The 15,040-nt window shown below is 55.0% G+C and overlaps 1 protein-coding gene across 3 annotated transcripts in view; it reads right to left on the bottom strand.

Annotated features, from left to right (window-relative positions):
• SPSB1 (splA/ryanodine receptor domain and SOCS box containing 1) overlaps positions 1-15,040 on the bottom strand; it is a 69,081-nt gene that overhangs the window by 18,098 nt on the left and 35,943 nt on the right. Inside the window, exon 1 of one of the 3 annotated variants that reach the window (XM_032609030.1) lies at positions 6,911-6,981. The exons of the other annotated variants lie outside the window; for them this stretch is intronic. The gene's annotated coding sequence lies outside the window, so the exon portion shown is untranslated. Of the gene's footprint in view, positions 1-6,910; positions 6,982-15,040 lie in introns of those variants that run through there. 3 annotated transcript variants of the gene reach the window in all.

The raw sequence follows: 15,040 nt of genomic DNA, 5'->3' as shown, positions 1-15,040 counted from the left end.
TACAGGCTCTCCACGTGTGTCACTTCTTATAAAGCAAGCACAGGATAAATGTTTAATTTACCCTGGAAGATACACATGGAGACACTAGGGCATTTAAAATAAAAGGACAAGAATTCCCGGCTACAGCTCTGGGGACATCCCCAAAGGGGACAGTATTTCTATAATGAGTTCTCCTAAGACTTCCAATTATACTGTTTCCACATAACAAATTTTAATTTTCCCAGCAAAAATGGGGTAGCTATCTGTCTCCATGGGCCCCAAGCAAGAAAAGTCCTGCCCCCCAACCTCCGTGCTCAGACTGGAAACCCAGCCCTGGCAGCTGTACGTGGTTCTGTGCCCTGCCAAGGCCAGGTGGGGAGGTGAGGAAGGAGGACCTCGGCAGGGGTGGGGCAGGGGGAGCAGAGGCTGGAGGGGGCAAGAATGCCAACCTTGGCTCAGCTGGGACAGCTCACTCAGCACCTGCCCGTAACTTGACGCTGTCCCTTCAATTAAAGCCACAGCTCCGCAGTTCCGCCTTCCAAAAAAGCACGTTCGGATCAATTGGCCCTGGAACTACTAAAAATTATCCTTTTGTTTTGTTGTTTAAAAAAAAAAAAGAAAAGTTTGTTGAACGAGCAATACCCTCTGTTGGAAACATGGCTAGGGTGACCGGTGACAAATGGATGGAACAGGGGTGGGAGGCAGGGGACACACAGAGGCAGCCACTGAGGAGTGGCAGACGTACACTCACCCCCTTTCAGCTCAGTTCCCCCTCAGTGCATCTGACTGACCCCAGAACAGTAAAACCATTGTTTCGACCCAAGATGGGGAAAGAATAAAACTCAGGATGTGGAACAAGGTGACCTATTTATAAAGCCTCCTTTCACCTGCAGATCAAATAAGCTCCCTCCCTCCGCCTCCCCACCTCACACATCGCTGGTTGCAGCCCAGGATTTTGCAAGAGAAGCAGGCCTGAGCGATCGGTTATTAGATCAGGACGCAACTTCTGCAGCCTGTATGTTAGGGTTTTGTGGTTCATCAGCCGGGGCTCCGGAACACATCTCGGTGGTGGGAGTGCCCAGGGTGGGCGTGCTCCGTGCAGCCTGGCCACGCAGCCCCGGCCAAGGTGCCACCAGCCAGAGGACAAGAGCTATGTGGTTACCCTAACCCTAACGCTACCCCATCTCACCTGCACCCTTCCCGGATACCCAGGAAGACCCAGGAAAGCTTGCTCCAGCAGGGATGTAAAAGTCAGTGTCTGGCCCTAGAATCCACCAAAAGTATTGGACCTTTCTGGAAAGTTCTGACGAGTGATTCTGGAGAGAAAATCCCACACGGGCCGGAGCTCTAGCCTCTGACTTGAAAAGACCAAAAAATGCACCTGCCGTAAACACCTACGGAAGGACCCAGATTACTCATGGCACTTTCAGAAAGGGCTCGTATCAGTTGAGCCTTGTCCCTGGGAAATAGCATCAACATTCATTCAGAGACTAAAAATTAAAAAAAAAAGTCACGGCTGCAGCCGAGTCAAGGTTATAACGGCAACGGCCTGTGCTTTGCTCAGATGAGCAGCTCTGCTCTTTGGAGGGAGCTGAGTGACACACAATGACACACAGCGACCTTCCTGAAAGTTTTCTGAGACAGCGGCAGATGTGCCTTTGAGCGGCAGAGGGAACGAAGTCTAGATGGTGACCCCCAACCTTGCTCAGGCTGTGTGGTCCATCAAAGTGGGCCTGCCTGGTCCACGCAGGAGCTGGGGGGCCCCGTGGAGAGGGGGCAGGAAGGCAGCACGGAGGACAGTGCCATAGCCACCCCCGAGGGAAAGCCCATGGGTGCCCACGGGGAAAGGCTTGGGGATGCAGGTGTTTCCTCACCCCACCTGGCTGGTGGCAGAAGCCTACAATCCCCGGGTGGCCTGGTGGCCCCAGTGAGCTCACTCCGGTCCCGAGAAAAGTGGGGCTCACCTTCCCCGAGGTGGGCACCTGGAGAAGGCTCTACAGGGAAACAAGGGTCCTCTCTGGAGGCCCTGGCCTCCCGCAGGATGCTCGCCTACCCGCTCACTCCACCAGCCGCTGGCCTCCATCAGGGTCCCTGGAACAAAGTCTGGCCACGCCCAGGCTTTAGGGCCCGGAGGCCTGAGCGGGAGCAGGTGACACTCTGGCCTCCTTCAGCGGGATGTGCCAACTGGGAAAGGTCGCCTCTGAGAGTGATCATGTGGGTCGCCCCACATCCCTTCAGGGAGAATGAGCAGGAGGGAGGCCGGGGAGAGACGTGGTCGCGAGAGGAATCAGCTCACAGAGAGGCAGAGGGGCCCGGGTCCCCTCATCCCACCCGGCAGATCCAGGTGATGCTCTCAAACCACGCGGGGGTGTAAAAGGAGGGGCAAGGGCAGCATTCAGGGTAGCTAAAGCACTCAACACAGCATCGGGCGTACACAGTAGGTGCTTAATACATGCTGCTCCCTGCCCCCTCCTGCCTCCTTTTAACATGAGATAAAGCAAAGGACAGAATCTTGAATGCCAAGTGCAAGAGAGCGCTCAGCCAGGGAATACCAAGACAGGTGCGAGTTAAGGCCTCACGGTGTGGCCCAAGGAGCCCAGTCCCATCGTGTGAGACCACCGCTCCAGCAAAGCCACCTGTGGTTGTACAACCTCTAAAACCCCATTAAATAACGTAAACCCTTTAGGTCAAGAGCAGGGGCAGATGTCCCGTAAAATGTCTACAGCGGGGAGAGGCCGCAGGGATGCTCTCTTGCAAACAGGGTCACAGGAGTGGTTCTCAAAGTGGGGTCCCCGGATCAGCAGATCAGCATCACCCGTTAGAGATGCAGAGGCTTGGGCCCCACCCCTGACCTCCTGAATCGGGGACGCTGAGGATGGGGTCCAGCACTCTGCATACTAATGAGCCCTCCAGGGGATTAGGACACTGCTGGTTTGAAGGAATTATAGCTCGACATTCTGGAATCTCAAATCCACATTAAGTGAGAACTGACAGGCTTGGATTGATGAACACAATTTAAAAACATTTCCTGTTCTGTCTTGATTTGAAATATTTCAAATGTTATACGTGCTCATAAGAAATCTCAAAGAAATGTATACAGTATAAATTAAAAGCGTCCCCCTCCCAATCAAATGCAGACACAGGGGCCGCCCACTTACGGCAAAGGATCACGCCACACACACTTTTTCCAAGCCGTAATATATCAGCTCCTACATCAGTTTTATGCGTTAGTAGCTGCAGAGTATTTCATTATCACAATTTTGGTAACTTTCCCTTATAGAAGGACATCTGGGTTGTTTGACCGTAATGACGGTCACGTGTGGGAGGTTAAGAATTTCTCCCTAACAAGCTGGCCTTAGAGCCGTTTCTTTCTTCCTTTCTTTTCTTTTTCTCTTTTTTTTGGCCACACCGTGTGGCTTGCGGGATCTTAGTTCCCCGACCAGGGATTGAACCCATGCCCCCTGCAACGGAAGCATGGTCCCAACCACTGGACCACCAGGGAAGTCCCGTGTTTCTTTTCAGTTTCACGGCCACCTCTCCTCTCATCACCCTCAAAATCTTGGGCCCTCAGAACCCCCCATCCCTCACTGTCCATTTTTTGAAGAAGAAAATCAAACGTGAAAGTAACCTACCAAAAGGCTTCCCGACCTTGGAACTGACCGTGGGGTCTGAAGGCGCTCAGGAGCTTCCGCACAGCTAGTTGGGCTGAAGGTTTGTCAACTGGACCTTGAATGGACCTCAGCCAATGAACCTGGACAGGATTCTAAAAGGAAGGGGCAGTGCGTCTCCTAGTGCAACCTGATCGCCGTACCCTGGGTGGGATTTCACGGAACTCAACGGGCTGCCAAGGGAGAGGTAAATCCCTGGGCCTCACAGGCCAGTTGGTGAAAAAAGGACTGAAGCATCCTTTAAAGCCACAATAGCCTGCAGGAGCTTCCTCTGTTAGGTTGCTGGTCTTCCTCCGCCAATCCTGTCAACCTGGAAAGTCCGGAACACCTGGGCTGATAACTCGACAAGGCGGGGAGGAGTGGGGGGGGTGGGGTTCTCAGCAAGCCCACGGGCGGTGGATAAATTCACCCTGAACCTCCAGGCAAGTGGAAGCGGCCGGGTGCTAGATTCCCACGGCACCAGCTGGTCACGTGGGGGTGATGCGAGGAGGCAGGAAGGGGGCTCCCCAGCCACGTCTGCGGAGATGGACACAGCCATCCAAGATGCTAGCTGAAAGGATCACTCTTTGAGAGGCACGGAAAAAGGTTTGCTATCTTAAGTAAAAGGAAGGACACAGCTGTATCTGCCCTAAGGTAAAATCTAGAAAAAATTATACAGGCACATGCAGGAAAAGAGATGAAAAGGAAGGTGGAAATATGATGCCTCTCTGTTTAGAGGGATGAGCTACATTTCCTTACTGTTGTCCTATTGTTACAAAACCATAAATGGATGAATCCAAATGTCCATCAATGCATGATTGCATAAGCCGATTGTGGAATATATATTCAATGGAATATCATTCAGCCATAAACAAGAATAAAGGACTGACACCTGCCGTAACATGGAGGAACCTCAAACCCTTTATGCTGGTGAAAGAAGGCAGATATAAAAGGTGACGCTCCCACTTTTATGAAATAGCCAAATCCATAGAGACAGAAAGCAGCTTGGTGGTTGCCAGGGGAGGGGGAATGGGGAGTGACGGCTAATGGGTCAGGGTCTCTTTTGCAGGGGATGAAAGCATTTTAGAACTGGATGGAGGTGGTGGCTTCATGACATCGTGAATGTACTATATGCCACGGAACCGTCCTCTTTAAAAAGGTCACTGTTATGTGAATTTCGCAACAAATAAAAGAACATAAATGGATGAAAACCATGCGCTTCTCCGAAATCCACACGGCAGGAGGCAAGTGTGGAAAGGGGCTGCAGAGCAGAGAGGAGCTCAGAGCTTGCAGAGACCTGGCGGGCAGAGCCAGGCCCGTCAGCCAGGGTTACACATGGGTACACAGCTAACGATATTCATATGTGGGGAGCGTGGAGCCTTCTAGAGCTGAGTTCTCTGCTCCCCGCCCCACCCCCCTCGTCTTTCCTCCGAAAAGCGAAGAGCTGTGGTTTGGCAACCCCGCTGCCTTGAGACGGCACCTGTAGATCGAGTTTCTCTGGAGGAATTCGAAACGCGGGCCCGCATCCTCATCCCTGCACCCGAAACGGCGCAGGCAGGGACTGACCAACACATGCACAGCTGCCGCTGGTCTGAGAATGAGCCTGTGCGTGAGCCGAGGTCACGGGGGACCCCCGCCCAACACACCCCCGACTCTGGGTGCAGGGCAGGGCTAGGATTCCCAGGTCCCAGCTTTTCCACAGGGCACGTCAACACGCCGAGGACAAGCTGGCAAAGGCTGCGCACTCTGTGTTATCAGGAAAGCATCCCAGCCACTCAGCCCCTTACTCACGCCCTCGGTCAGTGCCCGTCTGCCAGCTAAGACGTCACACCACGGGGCTCTGGCTCAGGCCAGCCGGGCCCCAGGCTAACGCACAGTGTGACCGGACCTGCTGCCGAACGCAAACCTGTTCTAATGGGTGGAGTTTCTGTGTTCTCGTGAGGATCGTCGCTCAAGACCTGGACAGACCCCAGCTTCTCATGCCAGGTACTACCATCTCCCACAGACCCCTTCTGGCCAGACTTGCTCGTGGAAAACACAGAAAGTGGGCCCCAAAGGGCCATGCTCAAGGCCTATGTGTATACAGTAGGTGCTCAAGAACACCTGAGTTGTTTACTTACCCGTCCCACAAGCACCTGCTAAACCCCAGTTGGGGAGCGCGGGCTTCCCGGGATCCTTTCTTTGTTCCTTAGTCCCCGAGAACCTCAATGAAGTGGATGATTCGAAACTGGGGGCCACAGATGGTCGGTGTCTGAGAAAGTAGGAGAATGTTCCACCTATGCTCCCAGAAAGCATCTTCCCCAGGTGGAAACCAGCAAAAACTGACAAAACCTACAAGGTGGACACCTGCAGAAGTGACCCAATCTGAGAGGTGGTCTGTAAATGTTCAGCTGATGAAGGTTTGCAAAACAGCCAAGTCCAAATAAGGTGACTCAGGGCTGGAATTCATTCCAAGAATATTTATTAGGCACCTACTATATACCTTATGCACATACATACTCTATAGGTAGAAATCATTGCCCCCGTGGAGCTTACAGTCTAGTGGGGGAGACATACAGCCATCGTAACAATCACTTGAACAATCAATGCAAGCTTCAGGGCAGAGATTTTTATCTGTGTGTTCACGGTGGGAGCCCCCATGCCTAGAACATTGCCTGGAACAAAGCAGGTGCTCAAGAAACAAGCGTTGACTGAATGAATATCTAACGTAGGGCCAGGTAATAAGTGTTAAAGAAAAATGAAGCAGAGTAGTGAGGACAGAGCAAGGGATGGGAGAAGGTGGTGAGGGAAGGCTTCTCTGATACAGTGATACATGGGCAGAGACCTGGGGGAAGGGGAGGAGAAAAGCATGTGACTATTCAAAGGGAAGCGTGTCCTGGGCAGAGGGAACAGCACGTGCAAAGGCCCTGAGGTCTGAGCATGCGTGGCATGGCGGGGGAAAAACAGAGATGCGGTACGGCCAGAGCAGAGAGAGGAAGAGGCCGAGGAGACAGTGCAAGGTGGGCAGACGGCAGGCACACCAGGCCCTGAGGGCCACAAAGAAGGGCTTTGGATTTTGTCTTCAGTGTGACAAGAAACCGGCAGAGGGCTTTGTGCAGGCAGAGGGCACAGTGCTTCCCTTCTAACAGAATCCCTCTTAGCTGCTGTGTTGAGAAGAGGCTGTTGACAGCTGGAGACCAGCTAGGGAGTCAATGCAAGGATGCAGCTTGGACCAGGGGGTGGTGGAAGTGGTAGGACCCAGAATGTTACCCGAACTAGCTATAACCCCATAGGTGAGATCATACCTTGCTTGAGCAAAGGACTGCTTAAGCTCAAAAGCTGGCGGTGAGTGAGGACGCAGACACAGAACCCGGGAAGATGGCGGCCTGATCCACGGACCAAGGACTCCAGCTCTCGTTCCATCTACTCCTGTGACAACAGGGATATCGGGCTACAAAGCTTGAGGCGCAAATCCCGAGGGCCTCTTGCCCGTTTCCCTGAGCTCTAGTTCAGTGCCTCCCATTTGCCCCTTTCAGAGGCAAACGCAAATCTTCAGTACACTGAGTGTCCCACCTCAGGTTTATACATCAGTCTCTTGTGAGTTTGGTAGCTATCTCTAAACTGTATCAATATTGGATACACTGGGGGAAGAAGTCCAGTTCTTGAACCTGCCAAATGTAGATGGGCCATTATGACCCCAAGGGCCCAGTCCATCCCTTTAGGATCCTTATCTGAGTAGCCCTGAGGCCCCTATCCAAGACTTCTTGGAACTGAAACATGGTGGCTCAAGGAGAAGATGGAGAAGACTACAGTCTGGGGCTGGGCTGCCTAGGCTTAACCTTCAGCTCCACAAGCTGGGCGACCTTGGGCAAGTGCTCCAACCTCTCTGAGCCTCAGGTTCCTCATCCACTGAAATGGGGACAATGACAGTTCAACCCTACTGGTTTGCTTTAAGGATTAAGTGAGGATCCCATGAAAAGCTTAATAAAGTGCCAACACTGGCCGTGTATTTGTAGTTTGTGGTCTGAGGAGAAGGAAGGGAGCGAGGGAGGGCTTCTTGAGAAGGCGTCTCTGGTAGCTCCCCAACAGTAGAATGTAGCCATGCAAATCCTGACACCCACTCCCCACTGCAAACTCAGCAATCTCTCAGAGAACAGCCACCTCGGGGTGTCCGTGGCCCAGCTCTGTGGCTGCCTCTCGCCATCTCAGGCTCACTAACGGCAACAGAGAGGTCTCCACGGGAAGCCCGAGGCTGGCAGTGGTTTTGTCTGCCTCTGCAGAACTCTCCCGACGCCTCCCCCTCATTCCCCGCTGTGCCTGCTCCGGGAAGGGAGTGATGGGGGTGGCAGCCGTGGCAGTGGGGTGCCATGCCTCTGTGCTCTCTGGGGCCAGGCAGCCGGGACGGACACATCTGGAGAAGTTTCTTGGGAAAGCAACTTGGATCTGGCATGAGCCTGGGCCACTTACCCCATTTGAGAACTCAAAAGGAAGAAAGGGGAAGTGGAAAAAGGGAAATTGGTCCAATATCCATTTAATGGGCTAGTCCGGGGTGACAATCAGGGCAGAGGGAGGAAGAAGCCAGACGGAGGCACTTGCCTGTCTGGAAACTTGTCAGCCCCACTTTGGAACCAAGCAAGCCCAGGATGGGCCATTCGAGCTGGACCAGGGCCCCCCCCTCCCCCGGTACCTAGTAGGAGTCGTGCACACGCCTCGGCTGGGCTGCTCTGCGACTCCATACAGCCCGCGCTCAGAAAGGTATTTCCTCTGCAAGCTGGACTTTCCATAAAATCACCACAGCAGCGCATCACCTTCACAGGCGACGTGGGGAGCAGAGGACGTGTCCCCCACCCCTCAGTGTCAAGGAAGGCCAGCCTCGTCACAGCCGCGGGGGGCACAGACCACAGACCCAGGTGTGGGGAGCCCTCCCCACCCCCAGGTGGGGAGCCAGGCAGTGCGGTCCCATAAGTGCAGGAAGACCACGGTCCCCTCCCGCCCAGCACACTGAGTGCTTCTAACACTGTCCCAAGTTTCCGTTCCCATATCAAAAGCGCCTCTTTTCTGCTGAGGTGGCAAGACCTGCCAACAAAACAAGCCGCTGGGACCCGCGTTTCTGTAACACAACGCCTTCCCTTGAAACGCACTTCAATGAATCACTGAGGTTAAACAGTATCGACAGCTGGGCTGGTGGAAGGAATCCGTGTGAAAGTCGGACAGAGGCGCTCAGGCCCCTCCCCCTGCGCCGTGTCCCAGCCCCCCGCCCAGATAGGCCCGCTCTTGATTGACAGCACCCTCCCTCCAGGCCCCCAAACGGAAAAGCAGACGCGCCTGAGATCCTGCATGCGGAGCAGTACGAGTCCCTCCTTGCGAAGTGATCCCTTTAGGAGCGAGGGAGCCAGTCACCACATGTGCCCTGCATCCGGTCACGCCCCGGGGAGCCCGTGGGCCCGCAGCAGGGGCATCACCTGGGAGCCTGTTGGAAATGCAGACCGCCTCCGAACGGCCCTAACACAGGTGCTCTGTGTGCCCAGGTGGATGGCGGACGTGCTGTGGGCCCTCCCCAAGTCAGAGGCCAGGAGGAAACACATCAGCAAGGAAGATAAATGGAGCCCCGTCCATCCCTCTTCAGGAAGCCAGTCCTGAAACGTATCTGACTCCCAACAAACCAAATCTAGCAGCCGACGAGTTTAACAGAAGTTATGGGCAGAGCCTGTCAGGGCCCCGTCGGGCGCACCAAACAGGCTGTGGTTCCCTGGCCCAGACGTTCTGGAAGCCCCCGGTCACTCGGGGTCTGGGAAGATCAAGGTGGGGGCAACACCACTTCCGGGCCCCGCCCCCCAAGCTCCTTCTGAGCCCTCCTCAGCTCTCTCCGCTCCTCCAAATATCCCCAATTCCCCCACCAGCCAAGCCAGTCCAGCCGCGTCCGGGAGCCTCACGCTTCCTTGCAGCCACACCTGTTATAACGCCGTTCCTTTCACTTCAAACAACCCACCCGGCCAGAATCCCAGCCATCCAGGATCAGTCCCTCTCGGCCACAGAGCCCTCCCTGGCTGGCCTCCACGACCTGGGCTGTTTAACAGCAGGTCTCCATTTCCCTGCAAAGTATCACCCCAAACTAGCTCAGGATCCTGGCTTCTGCCAGAATCTAGAATGAAGGTCACCCCCGGGGCCCAAGCAGCATCCCGGCTGAGGTCCACAACCCTGCCCTCGACCCAGCCCCACATGGCCTGCCAGCAAGTGGCCTCACGGTCTCCCAGACACCTACCGGAGGATCGGAGTTCTGGAATGTTTCGGGCCAGTGCCCAGGCAGTGTCAGTGGGGAACCGCAGGAGGGAAGCCCTTGGTCCTCAGGCCAGGGAGAAGGAAGCGGAGTGCAGGCGGCTCACTGGTGCCCCGGGAGCAGGGTGTCTCCCTGCCAGTGGCCGGGCCCTGCGGGTCCCCAGGCCTCCCTCGCCCGGGCTGGATCAGCCCTGGCCTGAGTGAGCTCCGCCGTCACCAAGGGGAAGCGGCCCTTGGTTACCGCTGGCCAGGAGAACACAGAAGGCAAAACAAACACTGGACTCCCTCCTCACTGCTGGGAACAATTACAAGGTAACCGGCCAGTTTTTAAAAGCCCTCCAGAAGGGAGGCTGCAGGCCCAATGGGAGGCTGGTTTGTAACCCGTTCCCTTCCCGCTGCTGCCGCGGCATCCTCCCCGAGACCCAGGGACTCTCCCTCCACCCCACTCAGGGGACGCCCAGGAAAGCAAGGCTGGAGTCACAGAGGAAGCGTGGCAAACAGTCATGGGCAGGCAGTGCGCCCTTCCAGTGTCCAAGGCATGTTCCAGAACGGCAGGTGGGCCCAGCCTGGCAGGTGTGGACCCCAGCCGGCATGCAGGGGCGGATTCACGACAGCACTCACCACTGCCCCCTTTCCAGATCCCCTCCCAGCAACGAACAGCTGTCTTGTTCCCAAACAAGTTGTCATGTAACGAACAGAAACTCAGCAGCGAAGAATTGAAGTGCCTGCTTACCAGGCTCCAGCTGCGGCTGGTGGGCCATCCACCAGGACCGCCCCCGGGCCGTGGCCACCAGCCAAGCGCTGTCCCCGGGGAGGGGGCTTCAGGTACAGCCTGGGCTCTGATCCCCAACTGACGCCTGGCAGCAGACCTGAGACCCCCCAGCCAGTCGCACACCTCCTCCTGGGAACAGAGGACGCCCCCTGAGCCCAGGGCCTTGGCTGCATCCAGACCCAGGAGCAGAAACCGTGGGGAGGCCCCAGTGGAAACGGGGGAGGGGGAGAGCAGAGTGACACCCCAGCCCCATCCCCAGGTCTCCCCCAGGTGGGGGGCACACGCAGGAAGAGGTTTTCTTCCCTCCACCATGGACCTGCATCTGAGCCTCAAGGCCCTCCAGGTACCGGTTTCAAGGCTCCCTCTCTTCCCTGCTCCCTCACTGGGAAGGTGGGGCACCTTTTGGGGGGCCAGACTGCTGACCTTGGATGGGGAATGTGGCAGCAGGTCCAAACCCCCGACAAACAGGACCCGTCTCACCCTCTTGAATTCCCTCACCCCACCCCACAGGGCACACTGCTCAGTTTTCCTATCCTGCTCAAGTCACACTGGTCTCGGGGAGAAGAGTCCACCCTGGCTTCACTGGCCTCCCAGGGGACAGACAGAGACAGACAGACAGACAGACAGAGACAGAGAGAAAGAGAGAGAGAGACTGAGGCAGAAGGAGAGACAGAGACAGAGAAAAACAGAGACACAGAGAGACAGAGACAGAGAGCAGAGGGAGACAGAGACAGAGGTAGAGATACAATACAGAAGGACATGGATATAGAGAGACAGAGACACACAAAGAGACAGAGAGAGAGATACAGAGAAAGACACAGAAAGACAGAGAGACAGAGACAGAGAGACCCACACACAGAGAGAGAAAGGCAGAGAGAGACAGAGACAGAGAGACACAGAGAAAGAAGTGCAAAGGAAGCAAGGGGACGGGAAGCAGGAGGGTGGAGACCCTGCAGCCTCAACAAACTTGGGCTCCTCGCCACGGCTGGCCCAGCGTCCCCATCGGGAGGGCGGGGCTGAGGCTCTGAGTGGGAGCTGCCTCCCATGGTGCCGGGGCGGGGGGGGGGGGGGGCAGGCAGGGATGGTGGGGAGCTGGGGGCAGGGCAGGAGGTTGGGGGTGCACCTCTGCCCACCCTCCAGCCTCACCCTGCTCCCCTGTCCCCGCAGACAGGGTCTCCTGTCCTCAAACCAGGAAGGGCCTGAAGTTAAAACAAGTCAACGACCTCCCTGGCCGGGCAGGCCAGCGGCTCCAGGGTGAGAACCTGGGCCCCTGTGGGTGCGAGGACCTGCCTGGGCTGTGCTCTGGAACGGGGAGGGGAACCAACAGTGGCCACAACGGCAGTGGCAGGCACCTTGAGGGGCCCCCCTTTATAAAAAAATCAAACCAGTACCTTTGGTGGTGAAGGCCTGGCTCACCTGAGTATCAGGTCCCCCGGCCCACCCAGCCGAGTCCCTGCCCGTCTCAGAGGGACCTGGGGGCCAGCCCCGGCCGCCCCAGACGCATAGAGCTATTGTTTAGGGGGCGCTGGGCAGCGGGGGTTATACCAGGCTTAGAGTCTCAGACCTGGCTCTGGTGCGCTGGGAACTGAAGTGGGGCATTTCTAGGACAACTGGACAGAAGCTACCAGAAAGGCCCCCTCCACCTCTCACTTGAGTTGATGGAGAAGTTTCTTCCAGACCTTCAGGTGTTGACTTGGATGTTGGAGGGGGAAGGGAAGGAGACAAGAATCACTGAACTAAGATGCCAGAGCCTCCTTGGTGTGACCCCGCCCCGTCCCTGCCTCCCTTTGGGGACGTGGGCTATGGCAACCGCTGCTGCTTTACCCACCAGGAGCCCAGCTAGGGAAAAAGCCCCTTAGTGCTATTTTATGTTTGAACATCCATAAACTGGCTTTCTCTCTCTTTTTATTTTTGGCCGCACCTCGCGGCATGTGGGATCTTAGTTCCCGGACCAGGGATCGAACCCGTGCCCCCTGCAGTGGAAGCGCGGCGTCTTAACCGCTGGACCGCCAGGGAAGTCCACCCACAGACTGACTTTCTCCTTGTAGTCTTTCTCCTCACACGGCGAAGGAAAATTTAAACCCTCAGGAAAAAGTACAAAGAGTCTTGACACAGTCTTGTTCTTGTCTAACCACTAATGATCCGTTCGGCAAATTCGAAAGCCTGTCCCGCGAGGCAGGGCCTGTGGCGGGGCGCGCACGGAGACTGAGGCCAGCAAGCCGCCTGATGCCCACAGCCTCACAGGAGAGACGACGTCTTCAGAGAGCTACAGTAGAAACAGGATGCGCCACCTGGGGGGCTGCTGAGACGGGTGGCGGTGGAGGAAGGGTGGAGGAGGGGTGGGACCCTCAGGGAAGTCCCCTTTGAGGGGTCCTGACCAAGGCTGGGGTTTCAGTAACAGAGATGAGCTGAGGGAAGAAGCAGGCAGACCCCTCCACCCCATGGTGAGAGAACCCTGCCCCCCATCAGAGGCGGGCAGCTGTCTTTGGGATCCGAAGGGTAGTCAAGTGACGAGAATGCCATTTGGAAATTTTGAGCAGTAACTGGAGAGAGGGAGAGAGAGGAACAAGGTGTGGACAGCAAGGGCCTTGAACGTCATGACAGGGATTCAGGACTCAGGCACTGGGGCCAGGTGGGGAGGCGACACATCAGAAAGCTGGCTCCTAAAGTTCACCCAACACCCCGCCCCACTCCGCCGCCGGGTTTCCGGATGGAACCAGAAAGCACTCAAAACGGAGAGATGACGTCCCCTCCTTCCACAGAGCAGCTACCCTTGCACGACTTAACAAAAAGTGCTGTGAGGGGCAGCAGTTCCATAAATACTTTGGGGGAGGCAGGCTACGAACCAGCAAGAAAGAATTAGAACATTTCTTTTAGGTAAACAGAAAATCTGAAGTGTGTTAACAGCCCAAGAAATACCACTTCAAACCAACATCATGAGAAAGCATCACTAATTTTTCCCCTGTGAGAATGAGAGAGAGGGATTTCCCTGGCAGTCCAGTAGTTAAGACTCCAGGCTTCCACTGCCAGGGGCACGGGTTCGATCCCTGGTTGGGGAACTAAGATCCTGCATGCCGCGAGGCACGGCCCACCCCCCCCAAAAAAAAAAGAATGAGAAAGACAATAAATACCTATTCTGCAAAGATAATGGATATACTCAAAGAGGCCAAAAAGTTCCCAGCACATAGTAGGTCCTCAGACAATACCAGATGCTTACACGGCCCTCACGACATGTGAGGCACTTTTAGGCACCTTGCCTTTCATATGTATTAATGGGTTAGGTGGTGGCTGTAATTATTACTGCCACACGACGTTCCGGTGAGCAAATCTTAACTCCAAAGGTCATCTTCCAACCACTGACCACAGAACCAGATAAACACAAAATGCTTTTAAAGCACAAAGATATGTTAAAGATCACCCAGTAAAAATGCTTCACATTATACAATGGTGGGGCTGCTGTGGCAGGCAGTAAGGCAAATCCTCAGAAAGTTAAACACAGAATTACCATTCCCATATGATCCAGTAATTCCACTTCTGGGTATAGAACCAAAAGATTTGAGAGCAGGGTCCCGACCAGATATTTGTACACCTGTGTTCACAGCAGCAGTATTCACAATAGCCAAAAGGAGGAAGGAGCCCAAGTGGCTACCGACAGATGAATGGATAAGCAGTGTGGAGTGTACACACACACTGGAATGTCATTCAGCCTTAAAAAGGAAGGTAACTGCGACACACACTGCAACATGGATGCACCCTGAGGCTAAGTGAAATAAGCCAATCGCAAAAAGACAAATACTGTGTGATTCCACTCACACGAGGCACTGAGAGTAGTCAAATTCATAGACAGAAAGTGGAAAGCTGGGTGCCGTGGGGAAAGAGAATGGGGAGTTAGTATTTAATGGGGACAGAGTTTCACTTTGGGAAGATGAAGAAGTTCTGGAAATGGATGGTGGTGATGGTTACACAGCAATGTATTTAATGCCACTGGACTCTACTCTCAAAAATGGTTAAAATGGGGCTTCCCTGGTGGCGCAGTGGTTGAGAGTCCGCCTGCCGATGCAGGGGACGCAGGTTCCTGTCCCGGTCCGGGAGGATCCCGCATGCCGCGGAGCGGCTGGGCCCGTGAGCCATGGCCGCTGAGCCTGCGCGTCCGGAGCCTGTGCTCCGCAACGGGAGAGGCCACAGCAGGGAGAGGCCCGCGTACCGCAAAAAAAAAAAAAAAAGGTTAAAATGGTAAATTTTATGTATATTCTACCACAATAAAAAATGCTTCATTTTATATGAAACTAAGGAAAATAAACCTGAGGCATACAAAGTGATGAAAGGGGGGTCCCTCTATCCTGATGCTAAGGGAACAAACGCTGAACAAAGCTAAGGCATTTGGCAG

This window comes from Phocoena sinus, chromosome 1, assembly GCF_008692025.1.
Source record: "Phocoena sinus isolate mPhoSin1 chromosome 1, mPhoSin1.pri, whole genome shotgun sequence".
Lineage (NCBI taxonomy): Eukaryota > Metazoa > Chordata > Mammalia > Artiodactyla > Phocoenidae > Phocoena > Phocoena sinus.
Note: the sequence above shows the minus strand (reverse complement) of the source record. Positions and strands in the feature narration are given on the sequence as shown.